Below are 8,999 nucleotides of genomic sequence, written 5' to 3' on the forward strand. Positions count from 1 at the left end.
ACTGGTTATAAGGATGCACAATGATCTCAGGGAGAACTTCAACAGAGAGACAGGAAGCATAAAAATGGAGATGGAAACCATGAAAAAGAATGGGTCAGAAATAAAGGATACAATAACAGAAATGGAGAATATATTACAGGGAATCAACAGTAGATTAGATGAAGCAGAGGATCCAACCAGCGATGTAGAAGATAAGGTAGCAGGAAACACCCAACCAGAACAGCACAGGAAAAAAAAAAAAAAAATCCAAAACATTGAGGAGAGTTTAAGGGGCCTCTGGGACAACATCAAGTGTACCAACATTCGCATTATAGGGGTAGGAGAAGAGAGAGAGCAAGGAATTGAAAACCCATTTGAAGACATAATAACAGAAAACTTCCCTAACCTGGTGAAGGAAATAAGACATACAAGCACAGGAAGTGCAGAGAGTCCCAAACAAGATAAACCCAAAGAGGCCAACACCAAGACCATCATAATCAACACGTCAAAGGTTAAAGACAAAGAGAGAATCTTAAAAGCAGCAAGAGAAAAGCAGTTAGTTACCTACAAGGGAGCCCCCATAATACTGTCAGCTGATTTCACAACAGAAACTTTGCAGGCCAGAAGGGATTGGCAGGAAATATTCCAAGTGATGAAAAGCAAGGACCTACAACCAAGATTGCTCTACCCAGCAAGGCTGTCATTTAGAATTGAAGGACAGATAGAGTTTCTCAGACAAGAAAAAGTTGAAGCAGTTCATCACCACCAAACCAGTATTACAAGGAATCTTAGAGGGACTTCTTTAAGAAGTTAAGGTGTTAAGGATGGGTGAAAGGGGAAGGGATTAAGAAGTACAAATTGGTTGTTACCCAGTAGTCATGGGGATGTAGGTTATAGCATAAGGAATATAGTCAATACTATTGTAATAACTATGTATGGTGCCAGATAGGTACTAGATCCATCAGGGTGATAGATGGGAATGGGGCTGGGGGCAGGGTGAAAAAGGTGAAGGTATTAAGCAATACAAACTGGTAGTTAATACAGTATGGCGAATAGAATCAACAATAGTGTAAAGATCATGTAAGCTTCTAGATGGGCACTGGACTTATCAGAGGGATCACATCATAGACTGTTTAGATGCCTGACCAATGCACTATACACCTGAAGCTGCAGTAGAATAATATTTAATGTCAACCATAACTAAATATATAGGTGTATATAGTCACGGGATATGGAGTACAGCATAGGGAAAATAGTCAATGGTACTGTAACAGCTATGAATGATGTCAGGATAGCTTGGAAGGTGCGTTATCACTTTATGAGGGGTTTAAATGTCTAACTATTACGTTGCTTTGTACACCTGAAACTAATTTTTTAAAAATAAAATAAAAGAAACACTTATCAACACACTAAATAAATAAATATTTATTTATTTCTGAAAGGAGTGTTTTATTCCCAAAGACTTAAAAAAATCAGAATTATCATCCTAATGACAAATATTTATGAGTTATTTATTATCATTAGCCGTATTTTATAGAATATTGGGCCAGAAAGAGATCAGTACCTTGCTTAAGAGCACATAGCTAGCAAGGGACAGAACAGGGGTACAAGCCAGATCCCATGTTGTTAACGAATGGATTCTACTAACTCTCTTAAAGAAAGAAAAAGAAGCGAGGGAGGGAGGGAGGGGAAAGTAAACAACTTTCTGGTTCAATGTCTTAAAATTTAAAAGCCAAGTCGTTTTCCACTATTTGGTCCATTTGAATGCTCACATTTTAATACCAACAACTCAGAGTGGCTTCTGTGTCTTCCTCCAGCCCAGGTCTGAGTCTTGCCAAACGAAGTTCCTTCTTGTTTCCCAGGTGGCCACTCCTCTGCAGCTGCCCTGAGAGCCTGGCCAGAGGTCCTGCAACACACACTGTCTCACTCACTCTTCCTGTAACAGAGGATAACTTCCCTTAGCACTTCACAGTTTCCAGAAGGCTGCATTGTTCTCAAATCCCCATTTTGGAGTTCCAAAAGACCTCATTTCCTCTGGTTGTTCTTTCCCCTTCCCCAGAGGTGGGAGAACAAAGTCAGTTCCTCCATTCTCCTGTGTTCTAGTTCACCACCTCATAAGGAACCTTACAGAATATACTTAAAGTGATGAGACACCCTCTCCTCAATCTAGAAGCCTTAACACCACAGGGACGTAACTTCTGAGTGGTGTGGGCGAGGTAGCAACGCAGGGGGCAAATAAGGAGGGAACCACCGAGGGAGGAGCCACACCGAAGAAAGTCTGTGGTGACTGCATCTAAGCAGTACAAACTTCCTCATACAAATCAATCATCAGGTGCGCCCAAAAGTGTCACTGAATTAGAATTTATTCTAACAAGTATGTTTTTATTAGTGATGTCAAATTAAACCAGTTTATTACATAAAGATTCTGAAAAGGAATTTTTAAAGCCAAAGGAAAGGAATTGAGGGGGGTGGTCCGTGTTTACTAGCACTCTACTTTCTTTGAGAAGCAATTTGTCATCATTGCTGGGGTGTCTGCCTGGTCTTTACTCTTTAAACAAGTCTGAAGAAGGCTTCCTGTGCCTAAGAGAAATGGTATTTGTGTTACGCTGGGCAGACACCTGCGGTTCTGGGCTCGTATTTAGATTACACTAAACAGACTTTCCTTTTTCCCCTGTCTGAATCCTGGCCATTCCCTAACAATGCGGACCAGCTCTTGGTAACGGTGAGACAGGTGGCACACCTGGGGGCCGCCCACAAGAGCCCGAGGCCATTGCACACCTATTCTTCAGGATCAGATTCAAAGTGTTGGCAATCTCCCTCCTGGCGTGTGAGGCTGAGAAATCTTAAAATTACTCTTTGGTGTCTTGCCCTTATTTTATCAGTCCACTTGGTAAAGAGTAAAACAAAAAACATCGGACTTCAGACTGAAAATGCAAACAATGGAAGGAAACGAGGGAGACACTGTGGGTTTTGCGCCCTCTGGAACAGTGCAGCTGTAGTGACGGAGGACGGTCAGTCTCCCCTCCCCCACCCGCCCCATAGTCATATCGAGGTCAGGGTAGAAAACTGAAAGCTGCAGATCTCCTCAAAACAAAAAAACATGAAAGACCAAGAATTTCAGGAGAGTTATTTTTGCTGGATGCCACTGGCATCTCTATTTTCCAACCTTAAAAATAAACAAATTTCAGGATATTCAAAAAGTCAGAAAACAGAATAAACTATTTTTTAAAAATATACATTTTCACAAAAAGATATCTGCATCCCCAAGTTCATTGCGGTGTTCTTTACAATAGCCAAGATATGGAAGCAAACTGAGTGTCTTACAGATAAATGGATAAAGAAAATGTGATATAGACAACACTTTAGTGGTTACCAGAGAGGTGGGGGGAGTAGAGGAGGGGTCAAGGGGGTAGAGGAGAGGAAAAGGGGTCAAATACACATTTATGGTAATAGAAGAACTGACTCTGGGTGATGAACACACATGAAATAGATAGATGATGTATTATAGAAATGTACACTTGAAACCTATATAATTTTTAACCAGTGTCACCCCAAAAAAATTAATTAAAAAAGCAAAGAAATTGTGATGCATATTTATACAATGGAATATAACTTAGCCATAAAAAGAATGAAATCTTGCCATTTGCGATAACATAGGTAGACCTTGAGGGCATTATGCTGAGTGAAATAAGTCAGGCAGAGAAAGACAAATACCGTATGATTTCACTTACATGTGGAATCTAAAAATAAAATTGTTTTTTTTATTTTAAGAAAGCTCATTAGACACAGAAAATAGATTGGTAGTTGCCAGAGCCAGAGGCAGGGGGTGAACAGTGGGAACATGGGTGAAAGTGGTCAAAACGAACAAATTTCCAGTTATAAAATAAATAAGTCCTGGGTATGTAATGTACAGTATGCTGGCTACAGTTAATAATACGCTATTGCATATTTGAAAGTTGCTAAGAGTAGCTCTTAAAAGTTCTCATCATAAGAAAAAAAATTCTGTAACTATGTGTGGTGACAGATGCTAGAGTTATTGCAGTGATCATTTCACTATATATATATAAATATCAAATTATTATTTGTACACCTGAAACTAACATAATGTTGCATGTCAATTTTACCTCAATAAAAAAGAAAATATTGTTCAACTCTGAAAAATATATATATATATACATTTTCAAATAACATGCTTCATGATTTCCTTCTGTTATCTACTACCTACTACTAGCATCCACTACAATCTGCTATCTAAAACATCTGGACACTGGAAAGTTGTATACCTATTGCACATTTTTCTGATGTGTCCTGAGTTTTGGGACCTCCTGTATTTATCTCTCCTTTTTCTCAAGTCCTCTGCTTCCGTTTTCTAACCACTGTGTTGGTTTTCCCTCAGGAACCACTAAATGCAACTTTCTCAGAGAACAACTGCAAATAAAATATAGTCGCACTTAAACTTTTATTCACAATTCATCATGCCTGACTTTGGCAATAGCTTTGAAGTGGAAGTTCACTTAATGACGCAGTGGGAGTGATCTTCAGAGAATTGGTAAAACTTCTTAACCAGTGACTCTTGGGTGTCGTAAGTGTGGGACGGTCATTCCTGGTTTCTCAGCTCTGAGTTAAGAATCGCGGGCCCAAATCTGATGGACCCTGGCTCTAAACACTCCCCTTGAACTTGGGGATGATGGAGAAAACCTGGTAGAGCTGACCCAGCCAGAGGAGCAGGCACGGACTGCTTCTCCACCTCACGGATCCAGCCCACGTCTCTTGGACAGCGGCTATTTGCAGGGTGTTACTCTTCATTCCCGAGTTTAACCGTCAGTCTGTCTTGCTTATCAATCTAAAGGTCATTTGTCTATGACTTGGTTTATCTGACAAGGTCACTCCAGCCCTGACTTGTAGCAGAAAACATGACTCTCTTCTACCAGCCTGAGGGAACTCCTTGTGAGCTGTAGTCAGGGGTACAGACCCCACCGAAGGCAGAAGTGACACCACTGCTGAATGCTGTCACCTGAGCTTTTCTGCCAGAAAGCACTCAGACTGTGTCAGACTAGAACTGGCTTGCCTATAGCTCCTCAGAACTTTTACAAGCCGTTGGAGGCAGGGGGAGTGAGGAAGGGCCCGCCCACACTCACCTCTGCCTGAGGAAACTTCTCTCAGCTTGTCCTCCTCACCCCGCAAGAGATCAAGTGAGGGTTCCCCCTTCTGGAAACCCTTTCTGCTCTTTGTTCTCTCCCAGGCCCCTCGTGTAGGCCCTCTTCTCCATCTCCCCTCTCTGAGGTGTGTCCTCCAGAAGCTCTTTCTCACTTGGTCAAACCCAGGTCCCCATATAAGGGAGAAAGGACAGGAGCTCTTTCTGTTGCACACAGAGACACACAGCAATAGAATAACCCACGTGTGGGCTGGATGAGCACTTGGGGTCTGCACTTCCCACCCTCTGCCTTATAACTTTGCGATACCCCCACTGCGGGAGGGCGCGCTTCCGTCTCTCCACACTGGACTCCGTCGCGTGACTTGCTCTGGGCGATGAGATGATAGCAAAACCAAGGCAGGCAGAGGTTTTGTGACCGGCTTCCTCTCTCGCACTTCTGCCACCATCACGAGATGAACAAGCCAGGGCTGGCCTGCTGGCCCAGGAGGAGGAGGCAAGACACCAGGGCCAGAACCGTGTCCAGCTGGGGCTCAGTCCTTCACACTTGTAAGAACTAAGAAGGGGCTGTTTTAAACTCTTGAGCCTGGGGGAGCTTTCTTAGATAGTATTTCAAGGCAATAGCCTACTGGTGCCTCCAACCAGATTCTCCCATTGGGGCCACTTTGACTTTACTGAACTACCATTTGACTTAAGAATTGAAGAGGCTTTGGAGCCCCGAGGCAATGGAAGGAGAAATAAATAGCCCTCCCTCTGTGATCTGCCCTTCCAGAATCTCACATGCTGGACCCTGAAATGGAGGAGGTGCTCAAACACACACACACACACACACACACACACACACACACACACACGGAGAGGCAACCCTCCAGCTTCCTTCAATGTCCTGTGTTCCTTTCAAGCCCAGAAGCCTGCGGTACATCCCTCAGCCCCTCGAGATCCAACTGGTGACCGACATCTCCTGTTGGCCATCAGCCCTCTGGCCAGCATCATCCACTCACATCACGCACAGAGCGTGATGGGACGTTGCTTCAGAAAGAAACTCTGACACGCAGAGGTGATAGAAGACAGGGGAGCAAGACTCTAGTGACACAGCAGTTCGTTGCCAAGTTGGTTTCTCCCCTTTCTTGTTTACACTGGGTTAAGAAAGGGCAGCATTAGATGTTCAAATGATGAAGAGCATCTAGGGAGTGAGGCTTTAACACGTGACTCCACCCCTGACGTCCTCCCTGTCCCCCAGGACACAGTCTCTCCGCTCAGGACAGAAGCAGGTCTTACAGAATAGCATAGTTTTGTTGTCCTTGACACTTACTACACACACTGCCTGGGCCGAGGCTCTGCGTTCTGGGCCAGCCAGTTCTGGCTGGGTTGCACCACCTGCTCCCACACCCCAATCTCTTTAACACACGTTATCTCTGGATCTATGTGAGGATCGAGTGTTTTTGTCTGAAAACCAAAACCTTCCATCACTCTATTGCCACCATATTTTATCTTAGTGTCCTTGAATCCTTCTGTCCAAATCCAGAAGACTCTGTCCTCTGGCTTCTCTATCGTAGAATCTTAATTTTGCATCGTTCCCCTCATTTTCTCCTTTCATTTAGAACAGACGCCAATTACAGTTTCCTCGTTTCTAGCACGTGTTGCTCCTCCTGAAACCTCACCTGTTCTACAAAGGATTGCATCAGGAAACGGCACTAATCACCTTGTCCCCATTCTGTATTGAATTATTTATGCCACTCATGCTGCTACTTTCCAAGTGGCGCGATGGCCAGGAACTCTGCAATTTGTTTGGTTTATTTCCTCTGCTGTACAGTTCTGTGTTCATTTACTACACCAAGCAGAGAATAATGAGGGAGTAACAATACGAAACCCAAAGGAATAAAATGGTGATTTCCTTAAAAGGCAGAGAAAAATTGGGACATTAAGAATTATGCTGGGGATTTTCACTTTGAAAGTGCCACAGAAGTTGCCCTTTACGCATTTTGCTCTGTATGAGTCCTGGCATGGAGCTGGAGAGAGCAGGAGGCGGGGGGACGAGGGGGGTCCAGGAGGTGGGGAGCCCCTGGCGGGGAGGGGTCCACTCCCCAGGAAGATGGTGCCAGCAGCCATGCTGGGCAGCATGGGAAGGGAGGCAAAGCGAGTGTGCATCATCTGTGGCCCCTCCTGTGACCCCCTGCCCCCAACCCACCCTCCCCAAGCCCTTTGTCTTCAGCTTGAGGGCTGGCGGCCCAGGCGCCCTGCTCTGGCATTCCGTCCAGTTCTGTTCTCTGTGGAACCTTTCTTTCCTTCCTCTCACCAAAATTCCTTTCTATCTACTAATAACTACAATTTACTGAGTTGCGCAGAACATCACAGACTTCGAGCGAACATTCTGGAGCATAAATAAATGATCTCATTTAATCCTCACAGCAGCCTTGCAAGGAAGTAGGTGCCATTATTATCTTCCTTTTATAAATGAGGAAACAGAAGCTCTAAGAGTTGATAACTGGCCCAAAGTTACAAACCCAGCTGCGATTTGGACTCAGGTAGTCGGACTCCCAAACCCACGTCTTCCCACTGCTCTGCACCCTCTTTCAGGGTGGCTGACCTCAGTAAAGTAGCCCAGGGAGACGAGGCCTTCCAGGTCATATAAGAGTCATCCTTTTAGGCAGGGACCTTCCCAGCACCTTTGAAAGCCTGGTGCCTGACACACACCGTGTCTGTGCTTAGTAACTATCATTGGATGAACAAATGTGTTCACCTTGTCGGCCGGCACCTTCGACACCACTGGGCAGAATCCTGTCCCAAAGTTGCTTTGTCAAGATATTCCAAAAGCCCCCAAGGAGACCAGGACTTTGCTCAGCATTAACTAGACACTACATTTGTAGGAGGATAAGTGCAAAGTGTGTAAAGTGCACCTATGTGTGCAAAGGCGTAACCACCTTTATTTCTCCATAACCAAACTTAACTACATCAGGGGCACCCATTTCCACTGACGTTGGAGAATTTAGTCTTGCTAATTCATGATAGTTCGTCCACTCTAGATTTTTGTTTTCAGTCCCTTTTAGGTAAATATTCAGTCAATGCATACTCTTCTCCCAGGCCTTCTCATTTCTTTCACCTCAAGGGTGATCCATGTTCCATGGAGAGGGACATTTCTTCTATAAGATCAAACTTGTTTCTGAATAAAGTGCTTTAAAACCATGGTCCTATTACTAGTAAGTGCTGTGGTCTGGATGAAGACATATGCGTGAGTCTTACGTGGTTTGCACAGGCTGCCCTGCCCGGGCACACACAGGGGATCTGCCACCAAATGGCAGCCCACAGGTGGGTCCACAGGCCAGGCTGGGCGAGAGCTTCATGAGAGTTCCAGTGGCTTCTGGGAGTCCTGCAAATACACTAAGCTGCAAATACACCTTTTGACAGAGAAGATAGTTTCCTCCCAGGAAACTGTCGTGAATTCAAATATGACTTGTAGGAGGGATGCAATCATACTGCCTGAGCCAAGTGGGAACTAAAACCACCCTAGAACTTCAGACTTGTTTTGCACGCTACGTTAGTTAAGGGAACAAATAAGCACCAACATTTTTTGTGGCTTAACACACTTAAAATTTATTTCTCACCAGATAACAGTCCGACACAGGGGCTCCCTCTTAGCCGGCCCCTTTCATCTCATGGTTCCACCATCTCCTGGCAGATAGGGTGAAAGAAAGTGGTAAAGGTATATCTGATTCTTAAAAACCTCAGCCCAGAAGTGACACGTTTCACTTCCACTCATGTTCCAGTGGCTGCTCTCTCGGCCCCACCTCCCTCTGTCCTCTGCTCACGGTTGACCCAGTTTCCTGGTGTGGCTGCAGGGGCTTCTCAGTAAACCAGACACTCACAGGAG

General features: G+C 44.6%; 1 long non-coding RNA gene across 1 annotated transcript; it reads right to left on the minus strand.

Annotated features, from left to right (window-relative positions):
- Positions 1–1,466: 1,466 nt before the first annotated feature.
- Positions 1,467–5,516, minus strand: LOC141568598 (uncharacterized). The gene is made up of 2 exons (XR_012491766.1): positions 5,118–5,516; positions 1,467–1,915 (listed from the first exon to the last, which is right to left on the minus strand). It is a non-coding gene; the product is annotated as an uncharacterized LOC141568598 (long non-coding RNA).
- Positions 5,517–8,999: the final 3,483 nt, after the last annotated feature.

The sequence above is a fragment of the Rhinolophus sinicus genome, linkage group LG14 (assembly GCF_036562045.2).
Source record: "Rhinolophus sinicus isolate RSC01 linkage group LG14, ASM3656204v1, whole genome shotgun sequence".
NCBI lineage: Eukaryota > Metazoa > Chordata > Mammalia > Chiroptera > Rhinolophidae > Rhinolophus > Rhinolophus sinicus.